At 32.7% G+C, this 22,161-nt stretch overlaps 1 protein-coding gene and 1 long non-coding RNA gene across 3 annotated transcripts in view; both read right to left on the bottom strand.

Moving 5' to 3' along the window:
- LOC143203514 (uncharacterized) overlaps positions 1-22,161 on the bottom strand; it is an 87,588-nt gene that overhangs the window by 15,725 nt on the left and 49,702 nt on the right. The gene's annotated exons all lie outside the window — the stretch shown is intronic.
- Positions 1,902-4,940, bottom strand: LOC143203517 (uncharacterized). The gene is made up of 2 exons (XR_013007355.1): positions 2,467-4,940; positions 1,902-2,313 (listed from the first exon to the last, which is right to left on the bottom strand). It is a non-coding gene; the product is annotated as an uncharacterized LOC143203517 (long non-coding RNA).

The following is a 22,161-nucleotide window of genomic DNA, read 5'->3' as shown; positions in this document are numbered from 1 at the left end:
GTAAAACTATTATATTTGAATGTTCTGTAGATCTGTAAAAAGGAATGGAATTTTTCTATGGAATGGAATATTACCCCACAAATATTTTATTGTATTTTAATGTGTTAATTGCTATTCCATGACATAATTAAAAATTATCTGAATGAAATGAAATTTACATGCTTTATTTATTATTGAACGGAAATATTTTTTAACAAAAATTGAGAGAGTAATCGAAATATTATCTATTATTGCCATAAAAATAGTCAAAATATTTTACTATTTATCATTCCCAATTTTAATCTTTTTACCTTATTACATTAACAATCTTGAAAAATATCGTACCAAAATGTTATAACATTAATATACAGTATATTGTTATTGACAAGCAAACTACCAAAAAAATCATAAAACTACATATATTATATATAAATCTATTTAAATATAAATTGGATACATTTTTGTCAAGGTCGCGGCTAGGACGACAGAGCCAGAACGTTAAAAATCAAGCGAATGAAACAAGTAGGACCAAAAATAGTAACTAAAAGTACAACTGAAACAGTCGATAGTAAATAGAAACAAAATCAGTCGGACCGAAAATAACGACTGAAAACAGTAGACTGAAACAGTCGATAGTAAATAGAAACAAAATCAATCGGACCGAAAATAACGACTGAAAACAGTCGACTGAAACAGTCGCTGGTAAAAAGTAGTAAAATCAGTTGAACTAAAAATAGCCATTGAAACAGCCGATAGTGAAAAGTAGTAAAATCAGTCGAACCAAAAATAGCGACTGAAACAGTCGATAGTAAATAGAAACAAAATCAGTCGGACCGAAAATAACGACTGAAAACAGTCGACTGAAACAGTCGTTGGTAAAAAGTAGTAAAATCAGTTGAACTAAAAATAGCCACTGAAACAGTCGATAGTAAAAAGTAGTAAAATTAGTCGAACCAAAAATAGCGACTGAAACAGTCGATAGTAAATAGAAACAAAATCAGTCGGACCGAAAATAACGACTGAAAACAGACGACTGAAACAGTCGCTGGTAAAAAGTAGTAAAATCAGTTGAACTAAAAATAGCCACTGAAACAGTCGATAGTAAAAAGTAGTTAAATATTAAACAGTCGATAGTCAATTTCAGTCGATAGTTCCCAACACTAATTTATATCATATTTTGCCAATAACTTAACCATAACTATTTTATAACTGATTTTTCTAAATTAATTAAGCCCAATTAAATCCATAGGAAATCATAATTATAGTTGTTAAAACAAAAATTTTGTCTAAAAATATTGTAACAAGTCCCCGTTAATTATGTCACGACCGAAATAAACTTGTTTATTTACCAAACAGAACAAAATTAGATTCCGTACGGATGTAGTCCGTTGAAACTATGGTTATTAATTACATTATACTATAAATAATTAATTTACACGAAGAAATTGATAAAATATTGGATAGATAAACCACTAACAAACATGTGTTCCCACAAAACGTACTTAGTGGGCACGGTTCTTATTAAAATGATGCTTGTCTGATTCATCCGCTCGAACACATCGGAAAAACGAGTCAATGTTTATAAATAAACCGATATATCAGGAATGACCCGCCTATACGGAGACGTCCTCGACTGATATATCAACCTTGGTGCCGATTAAAATACTTTACCTCTATTTTCTCCGTGTTCTTTTTTAATAGGAATTTGTTTATATATTAATTCTAACGGCCATATTGGAAATTCAGACGGTCAGACGATCTATATATTAGATAGTGTTCCTTACACATTTTACGACCAGTCTATTCAAAGTTTTTTTAGTAATGCGTCGTGGATATTTGTGACGTCGAAACATTACAGTGTTGCCGCATCAACTCTTTCTCAAAGAAAATTCTAATCTAAATAAAATAATTCAACAAAAATGTTATCAAATATAATTTATTTTAAGATTATGGTACATCAAATGCATATATTATCGAAGGACTTAAAACTGCAATTAAGAATACGGGTATAATAGTTTGTAGGTTAGATTTGGTTTGTTTACATTAAATTCTTTTCCACACCGTCCATAAGGTAGAGCTTCAAGGCGCATTTTTTATGTTATGCTATCCCCCTGGAGGCCTAATCCACCTAATCAACAATTGTATATCTGAGAAATGTATTTTACTTTCATTCGAGAGCATATTTACTTTTTATGTTTAGTTCTTGTTTCCTTCCATGGAGTGTTTATTTGGCAAGTCATCTTAGTACTACTGTATTTTTCTTCTGCTACTACTTGCGTACACTATTCTTGATAAAATTATATCACTGAATTCGGTCTAATGCATTTACCATATCTACAAAACAGTTAATATTCATCCTCTCCTTATACGTTCTAACCTAATGCTTATGTTTAATTTTGAACAATTACAATCATATCTGTGCACACAAATGTTTCACGCCCTACAATATCATTTTGTATAGTTATATTCAATTAATTATATGCATACCATTAGTTTTTTCCACTCTCATCACCCTCTCTCAGGAATTTCCAGGACTGCACCGCATTATCACATATCCTGAAAGTTTCCTTCAGTCACTTTCACTTTACGATTCACTGTCCAATTCAATCGCTAAACTGTTATTTTATAATCTGTCTAAAACCTATTCGCGATTTCATCATTTATCAATTACTTCCTTTGTATGTCTTATTGAGTTCATCCAAACCGAGGGTATTATGGTTGACAATGCTTCCTTCCATATATCCAAACAGTTTTTGATTGAATATCCTTCTCAACCAGCAATATATCTGCAATTAACTATTAATTGTCTTTACATTTTTTGTTACTGTCTTGCCAAAAGTGCCACAATGAACCATTTTGGAATATTCAAGTTTCTTAAATTATTTTATGCCATTTATTGAATTCTTTTAATATCTGAAAATTCCATTAAACCTCTCCGAAGGTTATCTTTACACAATTTAAATACTATACTCTGTAAGGGTGTATGAAAGGATGTCTTACATCCCTTAAAAAGCTCCATGTCCCTAATTCTTTTATGTATACTTTCCAGAGAGACAATTTTCTAAAATAATTTTATTAACTGATGTTATGTTATATCGATAAAATAGTTGTATTATGATAAAATATTGTTAAATTATTTTATTTAGATTAGAATTTTCTTGTATGTCAAAGCCAAACTGAACTAAAACTCGGAGTTGATGCGGCAACATTGTAATGTTTCGACGTCACAAATATCCACGACGCATTACTAAAAAAACTTTGAATAGACTATATGCATTTTAAAGGATATTTTACATATTTACAGTCACCAAACATACATATATAGTATGGAAACTTAAATAGATACAGTAGGCTAGATGACTGTAATAAAAATCGGAAAAATATTGTTTTATAATAGCAATATTTTATAGAAATATTATTAAAAATCCATTTACTTTAGAATTAAAAGTAATCTCACTAAGATCTTACCATAAATAAAAATAGAACATTTCAAGCCGGCTTGGTTCGTGCAGTGTTAAAAGCGACAAGACGGTCCCCCTACTGTTGCGATAGTCGCGGGTTCGAATGCTGGTGGGACATGGTCGTAAATTTAAGTTTGCGATTGTTTTATATTTGTGATGGTCCTAGACAAGAGTGTAAAATCCGGCAAGGAAAACGATTCCAGTCACGCCAGTAACCAGGCTGGGTAAGACCGGATGTCTGCTGGAATGACCTCTAAGTTGATCACTGGCCAGTAGGTAAGCTTAATGACGAGGACCGTGATTCGAAGCCCACGTTAAACAGTAGGTCCAGTCCAGATAAGATTTCAAAATTCGCCATTTTGAGTCTTACGTCGTTATCCTAAGCATCATTTCTAAAATTTGAACTTTTTAGGGTGCTTCGATTTTGGATTATTTATCTTATCGGTTAAAGAGTCACAGTTTAAGAGTTAGATAAATGAAAAGATTGAACTGGGATTTATCAAGGCAAATGATCGATTCGTTGACTTTTATGGAATGAAGAAAATGAGTATTCCAGACACACTACCCGTGAAATGTGATAGAATATTGAAGAACATTAAGTAAAATTTCTAGCCTAACACACTAACGGCAAGAGCAAAATTAATAAGTGCAGGTAATAACTTTTTAGAGTACCTAATAATAACCCAAACGCCAGTTGGGATGTGTGAAAATAGCATTATTGCAACGAAATATTTGTTAAGACAAATCAAAATTGTTTCTATGGAAAATCTAACTTTAATGGTGAAAATTTGAAGATATACATGTAAATATACTTGCAGAGCTACCAAAATATTCATTTTACACAGTTGAACAAAATCATTACGGACTGATATACTGACACAATAAACAAAGAAATCAGACCCAACTTCAAATGTTATCAATAGTGTTATTCATTTTAACGCAAAAAGATTTAAATTCTATACATTTGATGATACAGCTCCATAGTGCATAAAATCACCTTTAAATATTTGTGTAAATTTTGTTGTTATTACTCTTAGTAGTTCCACAATCTGCCCAGAGGGTTTAAAGTATTTGTTATGTTTATATTATATGTACATGGCGTGTAGAAACTCAATTAATTGATCTCCTGTGCCAACTATTATCTTAATTAATTAGTCTTATTATAAAGCTAATTCTAAAGTCTAGATATGTCTAATAATCATATTGCACGGTGTTAAACGTGTTAGTCTACGCACTTCACTGTCACTTCGCATATTTAGCTGATTAGCGAGTACATTGGCATGCACTAAAATACTTTCGAAGTACCTAACACAAACAGTACACACAAACACGTTCAATTACATTCGTTATTGGTTCCAGAGGAATATCGCGCGAACCACTTCATTTGAAACATAGTACGGAGCATCGACAATGGCACGCAACACTTTATTTTGGAACCGTCGTATGATGGATATATTAAACCTGCTAGTGGTTCCCTATAGTTGGATTCGATATGATCAAATAGGCTTGAGTATAAATTTATACAACAAAATAATATGTTGTTATCTAATGATAACTTGGATTTTCGCCCGAGAACCTAATACATTTGATAAATAGGTAAATAAAATGCATAAATTGTAATTTTGAAGTTCATTTTGATAAAAGATCAACTATCTTATAATCATGTGCAACTACAATACCTCATTAAGTACTTTACAAAATCTGTGTTTAAATAGGCTATAATATATCAAGTTTTCCTTTGAATTCTTCAACTTTGACTTCAGTAACAATATTTGGCTAATACATTGTCTGTATATAAGTACCTTTCGAAATGTTTGAAACTTCTACTAATACATTTTCCATTTTATAATTTCTAGATAGTATTTATCTGCGATGTGTATTTTGAAAAGCCATTACATCAGTGTTTTGTTCGTTTGTAAACATTTTTAGTCCTATCGTGTTGTTGTCATTCGACAATTTGAGTATGCAATATGTATATGAGTTGCTTTATTTGGTAAATTGGATGGCCTGGACTGTTTCTATTGATGTTTATTCCTTTTTTCCCTTAACGTAGAATACAGCTTTGCCTGTAGTTGCTTGTGGACTATGTAATCCTTACGCATATAAATGATATTCCACAGTACGCTTTTGTGTTGCTGTGTGTTTGGCACCTTGTACACCGTGGAATCATTCTTTTTGTGTTTGGTGGTTTACATTTAATAATATTATTATCTAAATTATTAATATCATTTAGCGTCTCCTGACAAGCCGACATAACAAGTTGAATCTTATAGGCCTCTTTCTGGTGGTATTAAAATGTATTAAACTATTTATAGAAATACTAGATTTCTGTTCGAATTTCGAAATCACTACTCGACAATCGACCAAGTAACAGCGGTTGTTGAAAAGATACTGGAAGAGAAAAAGTACTGTCCGGGAATATTACTGTACGTCTCGCAAGCTCTTGACTGGTATAGTATAGTATTTGGCAAAATTCCTATCAAGGAATTACCGTCGACTGTTGGAATCATATATTTTAGAATATCTCGCATGAAGGGGTAGTCTCAACACTTAAACCTATATCGGCTGGAGTTGCCCAGGGTAGTATCTTGAGACTGACTACTCATGTACCTGCACTACACTGCTGATATCTTAGTAACAAAAGAAACAATTCTTGGAAGATTTGGCGACGATACAATTTATCATGTCAAAAATATATCTCTGCTTAAGGCTGTAGAAAAAGTAAAAGTAACGGTAAGAAGATCTACAAATGGACTAGAGACTAAAAAATACAGCGCAATAGCTCCAAATTTATGCCTGTTAAATTCGCATAGCGGGGAAATGACACCGAATTAGCGAAATGCCCCGGTATCCATGTCGATGATAGGTCAAATTGGAAATACTACGCCAAAGCATTAAAACATTAAACCAATTGCATGCAACGGTGTAAGCAATATAGCCACTGGGCAATCGGAAATCAGAAGATTGAAACGAACCAAACTACACGAATTTATATAGCCTGCAAGTGTTTAGCCTTCATTGCAGCTTAAGTAGTACAACTTAACTTGAGAGATACATACCGATTACACTTATTCCGTATTTGTCTCGTTTGTGTGTACAGTGCAACTCTTAAGTCTTGAGACTATAAGTTCTAAACATATCTAAGGTAACATAAGATATAACACAAAAAACGTTTCAAAACAGAACTGATCGAAAAAAATAAAACATCAAAATGCTCGTTAACTTTAAAGTCATTAGATAAGAAGAAACAATCTTGATCTGTGAAAAATCTCCTTTCTACTTGAGCCTAACTTCAAGTGCAATTTAATTACATAACCATTTTGTTACATCAGAATGAATGCCAATTTTTCGTTAATTTCTGATTGTAATCTAAAACTTGTTAAATAATATTATATATTGGGTTATCTTGAGTGTACTATCGGATTTGTATGGCTAAATTTAATAGTTATTAAAATGTCTTTATTTTGTTTCAATGTGTTACGTTTTATGATCATGTAGATATGACATTTTAAAGCGTATTTAGCTTTAAATCTAAAACGTCAATATTTTATCGGGGTACAACTAGCATATCTAACATATATATCCTACAGAGGTTTCAGAATAAAGCGTTCCGAGTCATCGTCGATGCCCCATATTACTTGTCCAACACACTGATTCAGCGCGATATCCCCATAGAACCCATAAAGAATATGATTCGGAGTGTTAGTGCGAAGTACTCTGAAAAACTATTAGTGCATTGCAATGCACTCGCCAAACAGTTAAATGTGCGCGATGACAGTAAAGTGCCTAATATTGTCTTCTTTAAAATATAATAATTGGGAATCCATTATAGTTGATATCAGTAGCAGCTGGTGCATAATCGCTAAAGCGTGCTAAAGAGAGCTTGCAGAGTTCTCAAAAATAAACTAACGAAGCCCCCAAAAGTTATTATGTAATATCAATAAAATACTAAAATATTTTCTATTATTTACCAAAAAGCGTTACAGGTCAACTGAAAAACCAACTTACTACAACCAACCAACCGACTGATCAGGAGAAAACCCCAGACCTGTTAGAGTTTTTCATAGTAAGAAACATAACATCCGACTATATAAAAGAAAATTTTGAGCTAAGTTCAGATTATACGCCAGTGATTCTGACGCTGAGCGAAAATATAATAAGAAAAGAAAGAAACTCAACGTTAACAAACAATAGAACAGACTGGGAAGGATTTGCTGAAGAATTGAACAAACGAATTCAACTAAATGTACCCCTCAAGACAACTGAACAATTAAATCTTGAAGCAGAAAAATTCGTAGTAGATATTCAACAAGCTGCTTGGAATAATACTCCAGAAATAAAGCGTATAACTAAAGGAATTAATTATCCAAAAAAAGTGAAGGAAATGGTAGCTGAAAAACGTAAATTATGGAAAAAATGGCATCAAAACAGAACACCTGAAAATAAAAATAGTTTAAAAATATAACCCAAAGACTGAAAAGAGAAATACGACTATCTCAGAAATTTAACAGATGATAAAGAAACTGATTATTCACTCTGGAAAGCCACAAAATATCTAAAGCGCTCATGTCTACACAGCACACCTATAAGAGACCTATGTGGGAATTGGGCACGTGACAATCGCCAAAAAGCAAAAGTATTTGCTGAATATCTAGAAAAAACTTTCAAACCAAACAAAACTAATATTGAACATAATTTGCTGGACATAGAAGCTGAAAATTCGATGATGGAATTAGTCACGCCGAAAGAGTTAACCAAAGTTATTAAAACTGACATTAACCCCAGGAAATCACCAGGCTACGATTTATTAATAACAGGAGAATCACTGCAAAAACTACCAAGAAAGGGAATTATAAAATTCACCAACCTGATCAATACAGCGTTTAGACTAAAACATGTGCCAGACATTTGGAAGATGGCGGAAATTATAATGATCCCAAAACCTGGGAAGTCACCAAACGAAATAAAATCCTATAGACCTATATTACTGCTGCCAGTAATATCTAAGGTTTTTGAAAAACTCCTGTTGAAAATAATAAAACCGATCATAGAGAGAAAAAACCTAATACCAATACACCAGTTTGGGTTTATTAACAAGCACTCAACAATTGACCAGGTCCACAGAATAACAGATGTTATTGAAAAAGCCTACGAAAGTCAACATGTATGCTCAGCTATATTCTTAGATGTAGCACAAGCCTTCGATAAGGTTTGGCATGAAGGCCTTGTTCATAAACTACAGAAAATGTTACCAAAACAACACACCGAACTATTAAAATCATACATTACAACCGGAATGTTTAGAGTCAAGCAAGAAAAAGCTTACTCTACAATAAAAGAAGCTAAAGCAGGTGTACCACAAGGAAGTGTACTGGGACCAACGCTTTATCTACTTTACACTTGTGATATACCACAAAAGGAAAATATCACTATAGCTACATTTGCTGATGGTAGTGCGTTATAGCTGTCGGAGACAATAGTGAAGAAGCCTCACGAAAATTACAACATGCAAATGACAATATAAATAATTAGACACAAGTTTGGAAAATAAGAATTAATAAAAGTATATCTGTATATGTGCAGTTCACCTATAAACAGACCGTACAAGCACCAATAACATTAAATAACACTATCATTCCATATAGCAACAACCCTAAATATCTCGGAATGAATCTCGTTGCAAAACTTCGTTGGAAGGAACATATAAAGAAGAAGAGAAAAGAACTGGAATTGAAATATAAGAAAATGTACTGGCTAATTGGAAGAAAATCACAATTATCACATAATAAATTGGTATTATTTAAGCAAATATTGAAACCTATATGGACATACGGAGTTCAATTATGAGGATATTCTGCAGAGAGTAACATTAATAAAATACAAATTTTTCAGAACAAAGTCCTGAGAGGTATTGTGGGTGCACTCAAATACTATAGGACTGATTACCTACATCGAGACCTTCCGATACCCACAGTCAGTCAAGAAATCAAGAGAATTGCAAGGGAGCATGAGGAAAGACTCCATTATCATACGAATATTGAAATGTTGCAACTTTTGGATACCACCAGAACAGGACACAGATTCAAACTAACTGATCTTGTGTAGTGTTGTGTAGTGAGGTGCATATATTAAAAAATTCAGTAGTGACATGTATAAACATTATTTCACCAGAGACTGAGGTAGGGCCGATGGGTCCTCCTAGTTATATACCTAGATTTAAGTTAGCATAAAGACAAATTGTAGGTTAGACGGAAACGTCTTGTAACAATGTATTAATTAAATAATAATAAAAAAAAATGACTAAAAAGCAAGTCCTAATTAGCATTAGCAATTCTTGTTGTAATAAATGATAAAAAAACTGTAATGGAAGTGACTCGCCACGGGGGTCACGTGGACCAGTGGATTAACCTACCGTCGGAAGACTACCCACTCACACTATCGGTATAGCTATTATTTATCTTCATGAACGTGCTCTGTGAACTCCATACTACATTACCCCATAACATATCCGGATTTGACGCATGCGCCTTTCCTGCATAGAATAAACCGTAGAAAAGAATAAACAATATTGTCCATTATTTTCGAATCGAACGGTACAGCCGGTCAGATGAAAATAACAAAAAATCTAGAATATTTAGATTTTGTGTTACATTAACAATTCTATACTAATAATAATTAGATTGTTGTGTTATTCTTGGTGATCTAACAGACATTGGTTTTCATATAGTAGAACAAGGATAAGTGCAGAATGTAAGGTTAAATATTTTTTATAAAACATAATATATTTTAGTAATGATTTAAATTTTATTTTATATGTAAAGTGTAGCTAGAATTTGTTGAGAGTAAAAGTCGAAGAACGTGAAATTCAGAGAATCAGAGAATAAGAAATTTTGATATCATTTTGATAAGATATAAGAACAGTGTACAGTGATACTTAAATCATTGAAATTATAGAGAGTATCAATAAATGTAAATGCCTTCAATGAAAAATAAGAAAAACAACTCATATTTTTATGACACTTTTTATTAATTATTTTATTAAATATTATTTCAGATTTTATAACAAGGTTCTTGCAAGTAAAATATAAATATTTTATTTTTTTAACGATTTTGTGAGGTTTTTATATAATTATATGTATTATTATTAAACATTATTAACATTTAAATACATATTTATCATTCAAAAACATTTTTAAAGTACGAATTAAATTACATGGAAAAACAAAACCAATAAAATACTGATCCGCAGCTCCTAGAGTAACGTTCCATTCGTCGCCAAGCGCTGAATGTCATGCGGCGAACACTGGAACTAAAGAAAGTGCATGCGCACTACGACTTTGAACCAATTTTGAATCCTGCATCATCGGCATTTTCAATTTTCTCACGAAATTTGCCCCGAATGCTCAAGTCTGTACCCACCATTAAAAGTCTTATCGTTGTTCGACGTAAAATTCAAGTTTTGATAGAAAGCGAGTGTGAATATTTTTACAAAACATGCGGTCGACGATGGAAACATCATCTAAAATCCGGGGAAAATGGGCCCAGATAAAGATCTGAACGCCACAATTGTGATAAAAACGAGAACTGCATCGGAATGCGTGACGCAAACTAATATCGAACGATAAATACCGACACGCCGCGATTGCAAAAGCGAAAATTCTGAAAAATAACTCCGTAAATGTTAGACGTACGTTCGAGTGGCGAACGGAGCTGCAGTTCGTTCGATGAAGCAACCGACCAACGGCAGCCAGCGATTCGAGAGCGTTTCCTTTCTTGAAATGGGCATTTTTTTCGCCCGCTCCCACGTTCTGACATTTTCCGTTCGTTCACTGGATGAATAATTGATGCAAATTAATTTTTTCCGCAGCCAATGCCGGAGTCAGCGGACGCGACACGATCGACACGAAACTGAAATAAGAGTGTATTTTTTTTAATTACGCTTTTGTAGTTCGTACCACGGATTAATTCGTAGCGGTGTTCTTGAACTTTGATAGAGGAAGAAAGTATTTTGTCTGATATGTCCAAACGTTCCGAAAACGGTGCTTCTATCAGGTGTACCGGAAAGTCAATACAGTTTTATTAGGAAAAATCTACATAATTTTCAAAATTTTTTTTTAAAAATTACTTCTTCGTGATTCCACAATCTGCCCTATTGGCAATAAGTATTTCTTATGTCTAAATTATATATACATGGCATGTAGAAAATCACTTCATCAAGCAATATGCTGTATAAAATATTATCTTAATTAATTAGTCTTATTCTAAAGCTTATTCTAAAGTCTACATATGTCCACTAATCAGATCAGGTGGTGTTAAACGTTTTAGTCTACGCACTTCACTATCACGTCGCATATTTAGCTGATTAGCGAGTACATTGGGATGCACTGACACTCTTTCGGAGTACTTCACACAAACACGTTGGATTACACTCGTTATAGGTTCTAGAGGAATATGGCGTTGTATCACTTTATTTGAAATATAGCACGGAGCATCATGGAGATCAGTAGGATACGATTTTATTTTATTAGTAACTAATAGTCCGGATGAGGGAGAAGTTTCTTTAGTTTAATCTGTAAGCCAGTATGCCCTAATTTGTCAAAAGCCTGATGCCTAGAAAAGCAGCCGAACAATATTTTGGCCTTTAGGTCAGTGTTTATTTTGTTTACAAGTCTATGCACTTGTTCTATAGTCCCATGCTTATCGCGAAAGCCAAACTGATGTTTAGCTTTTTTATGCATAATTTCTCGAGATTATCGGTAATAAACTTATAGGTCGGTAGGAGGTCACATCTTCCGGTAATTTTCCTGGTTTAAGAATCATTAATATTTTAGCTACTTTTCAGATACTAGGGAAATAATTAATTCGTAGCATAGCATTAAATATAAATGTTAATAGTTTTATGCCCTTTTCTGATAGATCTTTTAAAATTTTACCAGTAATTAAGTCATAACCAGGAGCTTTTATAATATTAATCTCTCTCATTATTGTTTGTTTAACTTTTTTGACCGTCAATTTCTCGTGCGGCAAGTCCATTTGAAATGGCGAATCTAGAAAGCTAGTCATTTTATTTTCCTCATCTTTATGCAGCTGAGACTGGAAAGGTTTAAAAACATTTTTTAAGTGTTTTGAGAAAATGTTGGCCTTCTCTTTATTACTTCTAGCCCAATTATTTTCGTTTGTTTTAATAGGTGGGTTATGCTGCTGGGATCTCCTAAGCTTTTTTCGTCGGAATTTTCTTTTTTCTGCTATCTTTTTCTGTATAGTACATGATATATGTGTATTTTTTCTTGGAAATATTTCACTGTTAGGAGTTGCGGAATATGCTGCCTCCTGTATATTTTTTTGTAAGGTTTATCGCTGCAATTTCTATATCCATTTCAGTTTGTAACGGTAAGTTTAGAGAGATATTTTGGTCTAAGTTTTCTCTAAATGAGGGCCAGTTAGTTCTATTATCGCACAGAAAAGGGAGTTTATCTTTGATGGTAATTTTTGAAGAAATTGTTACTATTATTGGTGAATGATCAGAAGACCGGTCGAAACATGATTCTGCCTGACACTTTTTTTATTAATATTTTTTGTAATACAGAAATCTATAGTATCTGGTTTTTTTCTGTCCGAAGGCCAATATGTTGATTCACCAGTAGAGATATGTTGTAAATTATCTGTCTTTATTGATTTTAGTAGTTCTCTACCTTTTGAGGTTATTATTCTTGAATCCCACATTAAATGTTTTGCATTGTAATCTCCTCCGGCTATAAATCTATTATCTAGCGTACTGAAGAATTCTTGAAAGTGTTCTGCCTTGTTGTTATGTTTGGGTGGGCAATAAATTTGCAGACATTGTTAATGGTCCATGGACTTCCTCTATGGTTATACTGGTGGCTTGAGGGTAGTCTTTGCGGAATTTTTCTTTTTCGAAATGCTTTATATCATCTCGAATTATTATGGCTGTACCTCCATGCGCTTTATCATCAGGGTGATTTGTATGATAAAGTTTATATTTGGGAATATTTAAATAATGTTTGTCCGTAAAATGTGTTTCGGAAACCATCATAACGTCAATATTTTGTTCAGTTACGGACATTTTTAGTTCCCTGACGTATTGTTGGAGTCCATTGGCAATTCAGACGGCGATTTTGTAGCTAATGGTTTCAGGCATTAGGCAAGTTTGCTGACGACGGTTGTGAGTAGACCAAGCATCGTACCCATTTGATCCATTAGTTTGGCCTCATCGTGTTTTCTAATCTAGAAATGTTGCTGCTAGTTTCAGTAGGTTGTGATGTGGTTTCTCGATTTTGTGCTGAACCATTTTGAACCATTTGGATTTAAGTTATGTCTGGGTGACTTGGTCTGGTGGGTAGACTGGTAGGTGTGGATTGTTTTTGTTGCTGTTTATGCTTTTTTCTCTTAAGGCAGGATAGAGTTTCTGCTGTAGTTGCTTGTGAACTGCGCAACCCTTGTAGTTCGCTGGATGATTTCCGTTACACTTAGCACATTTTACTTTTTCATCGCAAACTTTACGAGTACAATCTCCTGTTTTGTGTTCTCCTGTACATTTTACGCATTTATATGATTTGTGACAGTAAGTTTTTGTATGCCGGTGCACTTGGCACCTCGTGCATTGTGGTATAATTCTTTTTGTATGTGCTGATAATATTATTTTGCAATTTGGTGATTTCTTACACCGCCTTATTATTTCCATTAGGTTTTAAATCAATATAGAACATAGGCAGAGGTTTTTTTGTCGTGCGATGTCGTATATTGTGAACATTTACGACCTCGTGGCCTTTTTCAGCTAGGGCTACCTTGATGGTGTTAAAGTCCGTCCCGTGATGTAATTCTTTTAACATGAATTTAAATGTTGTCTCAGATTTTGGCCTGAAAGTATGGTATTGGATGTTTCTTTCATCTAATTCTTTTACTAGAACTTTGAAGTGCTATGCTTCGAACAATTGGATTTTTATTACTTCAGTGAGTTTATTATTAACAGTGAGCTATGTTTTAATTGTTTAGTTCTTAGTAATGGTTTTCAATAGGTCATGCATACGTTTTATTTCTTCTACCTTATAGACTCTTATTAATGGTGATTTGGAAACAACTTTTTCATGGCTTGGTTGTATATTGTCTTCAATTTCTTCCGACAGGTTGCTAAAGCTGGTTTTTGTCCCTATTGCTCAAAAGTTGTTTGTAAAGTGCCATCAATTAAATACTTAATTATTTTGAAGTGGTTTATTTACTTGAAACAAAAGTGTATTGGGTAATATACTTATAATTAATATTTTGGCTTAAGACTCCTTAACCGAAATAATATGTTCATCAAGGAAGTTAAAAAAAACATTAATACAAAATAAAATAATATAATTTGTAAATCAACAAGATGAGCTTGATTTTATAGACAAGAGATAATCATGGTTGTTTCATTATATTATTAATAGATCCTTAACCATAAGCATACATAAGATTTTACTATAAGAGTAAAAGGTAAATATGTTCTCTAAAGAAAGTAAGATATATTATTTGGATATACAATTGCTAATTAGGTAGATTAGGCCTCTAGGGGATACAACTACAAACGCACCTAGAATTTTTACTCATAGGTGGTAAGGAAAAGAGTACAATGCAAATATAATCAAACTCAACCCTAACCTACAAACTATTATAACTATATAATTAATTCTAATTTTAAGTCCCTCGATAATATAAGTCTTAAATTTTTTTTAGATTAGAATTTTGTTAAAGTATGTCAAAGCCAAACTGAATTAAAACTCAGAGTTGATGCGGCAACATTGCAATGTTTTGTCGTGATACATTTAAATGACGTATGTACAAAACTTCTTTGGATAAATTATAGCTATAATTTTTGTTTTAATATTAACATTCTTAACTATATCCTTATATAGCATTTGTCTGCATGATAATAATGGACTATAATTATAAACAATAATAGAACATTTAGTCTTGCATCTAGTTAATATTATCAAATACCCATTTGATATAGGAGTAAATTAAGTCAGTAACTGGCTAAATGAGACGAATCAACGGTTCACGCAGGGCCCTGCGACCAGATTCAGGAACAATTAAACAGCCTGATATTTAGAGCATACGATTTCTACACGTATAAAACTAAACAGATACACACACACTGACACTCCAACAAAAAAAAAAACCATATAATTCCGATTTTATGTTACAGTTAGTTCACATTCTAAGCGCGGCGTTTGCAGTTAATCCATACGACTGGCCCGATTCCTGCTGTTGCGTCTCGACCACTCGGTCAGGCGCGATGGCTGTTGTTATTGTTGTTTTAAGGTTGTTACGTTGGGTACGACCACGCGAATACCGCAAGGTTAAAGCACAAGTAATTTTACAGATTTCACCTCGATACGGTATGATCTCATTGTCCGAGACTTCTCCTTATTTGTGACGGAGGTACCACCTGTTAAGAACTTCGTGTTATTCTCTCTATGATTGTCATCATTATCAGTATTCACTGAATTAGGTCGATGACTAGAAATGAGCGAAGTGTGGAAGAATATGGTACTGACAAGAAAATAATTTCTATATATTTATATTACAGATAACTAAATTTAATAAATAGGATAGATATTGTAGCAATTTATAATTAAATTAATATAGTATGATACGTGAATATTTCTCTTGTTATGGCTTATAATACGTTATTCTACAGAAACAAGGTTTTATTTTTAACAAAATTGGGGTTCTCTCACAATTTTTACATAAGCCTGGTCTAAAGGGTTAAAATATGAGGAATTTGAATATGTCAGCTATATATAGGGGATAGACAGATAGACGATAGATAATATTAAGGCCATGATACATAGTACATCTTGTATGTTAGTACACTGTTTCCATGAGGAGTTTTTTAGCTGGTAGTGTATGTTTTAAATGAGTTCCCTTTTTCAATGGTGTCTGTGATTCTATGAACCTGGTCACTTGTTTAATGTTTGCTCCTAAGGCACAGTATAGTCTGTCCAGCGACGATCTCTAGTTCCTTTCTCACACCTTACACCCTTTTACTCACGCAGTATCACAAACGTTTCCAGGGTTTAGACAGGTGTCGTCCATTCAGTAGCTGAAGCGCCTCTAGGTTTTCAGGAAGGCGCACCCTGGCTTTGTATTTTCCAGAGAAATTTTGATTACTTCCCTGACTGTAGGAATTTCTAGGTCAAGATCAAGAACACTGCTCCGAATCATTAACTTGTCTATGTTTTTGGTCATAAGTGAGCTCGCCCGGCATCCACTTTACACAGAGCTTTCTCATACCCAAATATTCATGAATGGTATGATGTACACGTTCAGTTGATATCTTTAGAATATCTGCTATTTCATTCAATTTAAATTTACGGCCATTCATAATCATTTTGTGGATTTTTTAAATGTTTTTGTCGGTAACAAACTCTTTTGGGCGTCCACTGCGTTACCGTCTTCGGTGCTCATTTCACCACGTCTAAACTTAGCGCACCAATCCTTGATGGTTGTTTTTCCTGGGACAGTGTCCGGAAACTCGGCATTAAGCCAAATGTTTAATAACCATTCAATGTTTGATGAATTGTTGGCATAAAAAGTATTTGAAACTGAGCCTTATATCAGGAGTAACAAAACTCGAGATGTGATACGATAATTTTGCAACAATAAATTAAAATGAAATGAAAATATTGCTTTAAATAATGCATAATGTTAAACGGACAGACATATAATACTGTACTAGAATTAAATACATTTTATGGCTTCTGGCTCGGAGTTTAAAATAGTGTTTGCTTGAAAGTAGGTTTTGTAAATTAAATTTTATAATTACTGATCTTTTTAAACATATTGCTATTTTATATCTTGCGCAAGGTCTGTTTCTCACATTTGATCGTTAATGATCTCATTGTCAGAGACTTCTCCTTATTTGTGACGGAGGCACCACCTGTTAAGAACTTCATGTTCTTCTCTCTATGATTGTCATCATTATCAGTATTCACTGAATTAGGTCGATGATTAGAAATGAGCGAAGTGCGGAAAAATATGGTACTGACAAGAAAATAATTGCGATATATTTATATTACAGAGAACTAAATTTAATAAATAGGTTAGATATTGTAGCAATTTATAATTAAATTAATATAATATGATACGTGAATATTTCTCTTGTTATGGCTTATAATACGTTATTCTACAGAAACAAGGTTTTATTTTTAACAAAATTGGGGTTCTCTCACAATTTTTACATAAGCCTTGTCTAAAGGGTTAAAATATGAGGAATTGTCTATTGTAAATATGTGAATATGTCAGCTATATATAGGGGATAGACAGATAGACGATAGATAATATTAAGGCCATGATACATAGTACATCTTGTATGTTAGTACACTGTTTCCATGAGGAGTTTTTTAGCTGGTAGTGTATGTTTTAAATGAGTTCCCTTTTTCAATGGTGTCTGTGATTCTATGAACCTGGTCACTTGTTTAATGTTTGCTCCTAAGGCACAGTATAGTCTGTCCAGCGACGATCTCTAGTTCCTTTCTCACACCTTACACCCTTTTACTCACGCAGTATCACAAAGGTTTCCAGGGTTTAGACAGGTGTCGTCCATTCAGTAGCTGAAGCGCCTCTAGGTTTTTAGGAAGGCGCACCCTGGCTTTGTATTTTCCAGAGAAATTTTGATTACTTCCCTGACTGTAGGAATTTCTAGGTCAAGATCAAGAACACTGCTCCGAATCATTAACTTGTCTATGTTTTTGGTCATAAGTGAGCTCGCCCGGCATCCACTTTACACAGAGCTTTCTTATACCCAAATATTCATGAATGGTATGATGTACACGTTCAGTTGATATCTTTAGAGTATCTGCTATTTCATTCAATTTAAATTTACGGCCATTCATAATCATTTTGGGGATTTTTTAAATGTTTTTGTTGGTAACAAACTCTTTTGGGCATCCACTGCGTTACCGTCTTCGGTGCTCATTTCACCACTTGGAAACTTAGCGTACCAATCCTTGATGGTTGTTTTTCCTGGGACTGTGTCCGGAAACTTGGCATTAAGCCAAATGTTTAATAACCATTCAATGTTTGATGAACTGTTGGCATAACAAGTATTTGAAACTGAGCCTTATATGAGGAGTAACAAAACTCGAGATGTGATACGATAATTTTGTAACAATAAATAAAAATGAAACTTATTATTGCTTTAAATAATGCATACTGTTAATCGGACAGACATATAATACTGTACTAGAATTAAATACATTTTATGGCTTCTGACTCGGAGCTTAAAATAGTGTTTGCTTGAAAGTAGGTTTTGTAAATTAAATTTTATAATTACTGATCTTTTTAAACATATTGCTATTTTATATCTTGCGCAAGGTCTGTTTCTCACATTTGACCGTTACACAGTTTTTCAATATTATACTAACTCTACTATTTTGAAGTGTTTGAAGTTTTTAAACACATACAGGGTGTTCATTAAAACTAAAGCGAGTTAATGTCTTGCGTGTCCTTGTGCGTCTGTAATATCCTACGTGAGGATTAGTAGTCAAATGTGCTTTGCCATTGAAGCATATTTTAGGAGTGGTAGTTTATATGCCGCAGATCTTTATAAGTGGTTTTGTAGTCAGTCTAGTATTCACTGACCATGAGATGCTACCAATGTTAATCTGCATGAAAATTGAACTAAAAGGGTCCATAAAATGAGGTTTCTACTCATTAAGTCAGCGCCTGGACCTGGAAAGTTTTAAATTACCATCCTAAAGAAATTCAAATAATGCAAAATTTAAAAGAAAACAAATATGTTCTAAGAAGAACTTTCTCTGAAGGAATAGTGATTTTTTTACTAGGTAGGTTAGATAAATAATAAAATCTTCAGTGACGAAGGTCATTTTGACTGAGAATATTATGTAAGTACTGACCCAAAGGAGAAATTATTATAAAAATATTATTGTGCAGTTAAAACGTAACGATTTGGGCACTTTACTTATTAAGTGCTTGATGAAGGTTTACAACAATCAATCTATCTGTTAACTTATAGTGATAGTGATCTGTCAAAATGTAAGTTTTGCTTCCAGCAATTGAAAGTGACGATTTTGTTGTCAATGAGAAAGGACATGGGGAACCCAAAAGCATGGAAAAATTTTTAAGGTTTTTTATAAGGTTTCTTTTTAATAACAACACTTATTGGACGAAAACACAGCTCAAATAATTCTCAAAGAATTTTCAGATAATTTATATGAACAAACTCAAAGTGTATTGTTACGAAAGTCAGACGAAAAGTCATACCTTTTAATCGATTTCAAAAAAGGAGGAGGCTCTAGGTTCGGCTGTATACACACATATATATATATATATATATATATATATATATATATATATATATATATATATATATATATATATATATATATATATATTTTTTTTTTTTTTTTTTTTTTAATGTATGTTCGCCGATTTCTCCGTCAATTATGGACCGATTTTTAAAATTCTTTTTTTATTTGAAAGAGTACAGTTCCGAGGTGGTCCCAATGGAACTAAGTAAGGATCTGAATCTGGGGTTATCGAGGAAAACCTACAAATTTTAGAGGCACGCAAAAAAGCCACATATTTTTACAAAATTCACAAAGAAATATAATTTGTTGCAAACAAAAATAAATTACGAACAAAACAAATATAATTTTTTGCTTATTGTGAATATGACACAAAATGATTTTAATAATCTTGTATTGTTTGGGCTCGCCTCCTACTTCAAAAGATAAATAGGTTTAGGAAGGTATTACGCTAAATTGTGTGTATATAATAGAGGGTAAAATACAATATAGTATATAATACAGTATAAAATACAAATAACAATTATTGATATAGACTGGTGGACATATTCTTCTACGGAGCGTAAAAGTTATATGAATAGATTTTGTTTTAATAGCTTTTATACGCCATGTTTTCAGCCACATTTGTATTTGATTTAGGCGTGTTTGTAGGTTGAGTGATGCTATGGCTGGGTCTTCACGAGAGGCTAAGACTGCCATGTCGTCTGCGTATGTTGCCACAGTGTTTATTTTTGTTATAGGTAGATCGGCTGTGTACTAATATATTCATATGTACTGAATATATTGCATGTAATTGGGTATGTTCATCACCCTGTTTAAGAATAAAATGGCCATCTGGGAAGTAAGACTTTAGTAGCTCATAATCTGGATTAGGGGGAGGTTTCTTTAATTTAAACTGCAATCCCGTATGTCATACTTTATCAAACACCTGAGATATGCTTATAAATGTAGGTGAACAAAATCTTTTGGTGTTTAAGTCCATATTTATATTGTTTACAAGTCTATTCGCTTGTTCTATTGTTACGTGCTTATTGAGAAACTCAAATTGGTGTTCTGGAACGATCTTTTTTCTAAATTACCTTTTTAATGCGAAGAAATCACCATAATATATTCAAGCATCTATTAATTCTGACAATTTTAAGAAATAACTTTAATACTAGGTAAAAATAAAATAAAATAATAATAATTAATTAAAATAATAATAATACTATAGTTGAATATATTCTAAATCAACAAAATTAATTCGTCCCATGCGTATAAGTTCGCGCTTAATAATAAACCTTAATATAGTGTAGGAAGAAACGGATTCCTGGTTAGTCGCTTACTATATTTGTCTAGAAGTGACTTGTGTTTTTTTCTTGGTCATATTAAAGTTTTAATTATTTTAAAAATATTTAAAACAGATGGATCTACAGGTAAAGTATTAGTATGAATAAATAAATGACTTAAAACAAATATAATGGAATATACATAGCACAAGACTTGTTCATTCTTTATATTTTCAAAATTCTAATATAAAAAGTGGTTACCTACCCAAAGTCATTGTATTTTAGTTGTGAATTGGCATTTTTACTACTACATAACTACAAAGTCCATACAAGTAATTATGACATGATGACAATGTCAAGTAATTAGAAGTTTCTTGACATTGATTGTCTATTGTTATCTAGTTGGCGTATTGATCTTATAGCTCTCTTAAAGGCATATGGCGAGAAGTGTCATATTTCAGAACTTGGTCGAACTTATCAGCTGTAGAACAATTGAGATTTATATAATACCATATATATTATACTATAGATTAATTTCAAAGGTAATTAAAAAGTTTTAGTGAAAGAAAGTAAGTAGAAATAGTGAAAATACAGCGGACCGAAGTCACAATGAAATAACTATACTAGTTAGTCCGAAGATAATCTGAAAGATTGGTTTATTATCACTACATAGTATAAAACAAAGTCGCCTTTTATGTCCCTATATCCCTATGTGCGCTTAAATCTTTAAAACTACGCAACGGATTTTGATGCGGTTTTTTTCAATAGATAGAGTGATTCAAGAGGAAGGTTTATATGTATAATACATGCATAATATACTAAGGCAACATTGCTAATTTTAGAGGTTTCTAACGTGATGTCGTAAATTAACCTATTTTTTTAGGCTTATTTAGCAATTAGCAAAAACGCTGCCTAACCCTACGAGTTAGATCAAATTAATGTATTACAGTATTGTACACCATAAAAAGCAATACGGCATTAATCCTTATCGAATTAAGTACCTTAAATATAGTGTGCAATTAATATAGATCAATATGGTTCCTTACAGCATGTAAATTAAACAAATATTTTCGGAGATATTACAAATTTAAAATTTGCGTTTAAAAATGTGTAATGTAATAAAAATTGTATGAA

Source organism: Rhynchophorus ferrugineus, unplaced genomic scaffold, assembly GCF_030347505.1.
Source record: "Rhynchophorus ferrugineus isolate W39M unplaced genomic scaffold, kcgeb_rfMv2 rfM10, whole genome shotgun sequence".
NCBI classification, from domain to species: domain Eukaryota; kingdom Metazoa; phylum Arthropoda; class Insecta; order Coleoptera; family Curculionidae; genus Rhynchophorus; species Rhynchophorus ferrugineus.
Note: the sequence above shows the minus strand (reverse complement) of the source record. Positions and strands in the feature narration are given on the sequence as shown.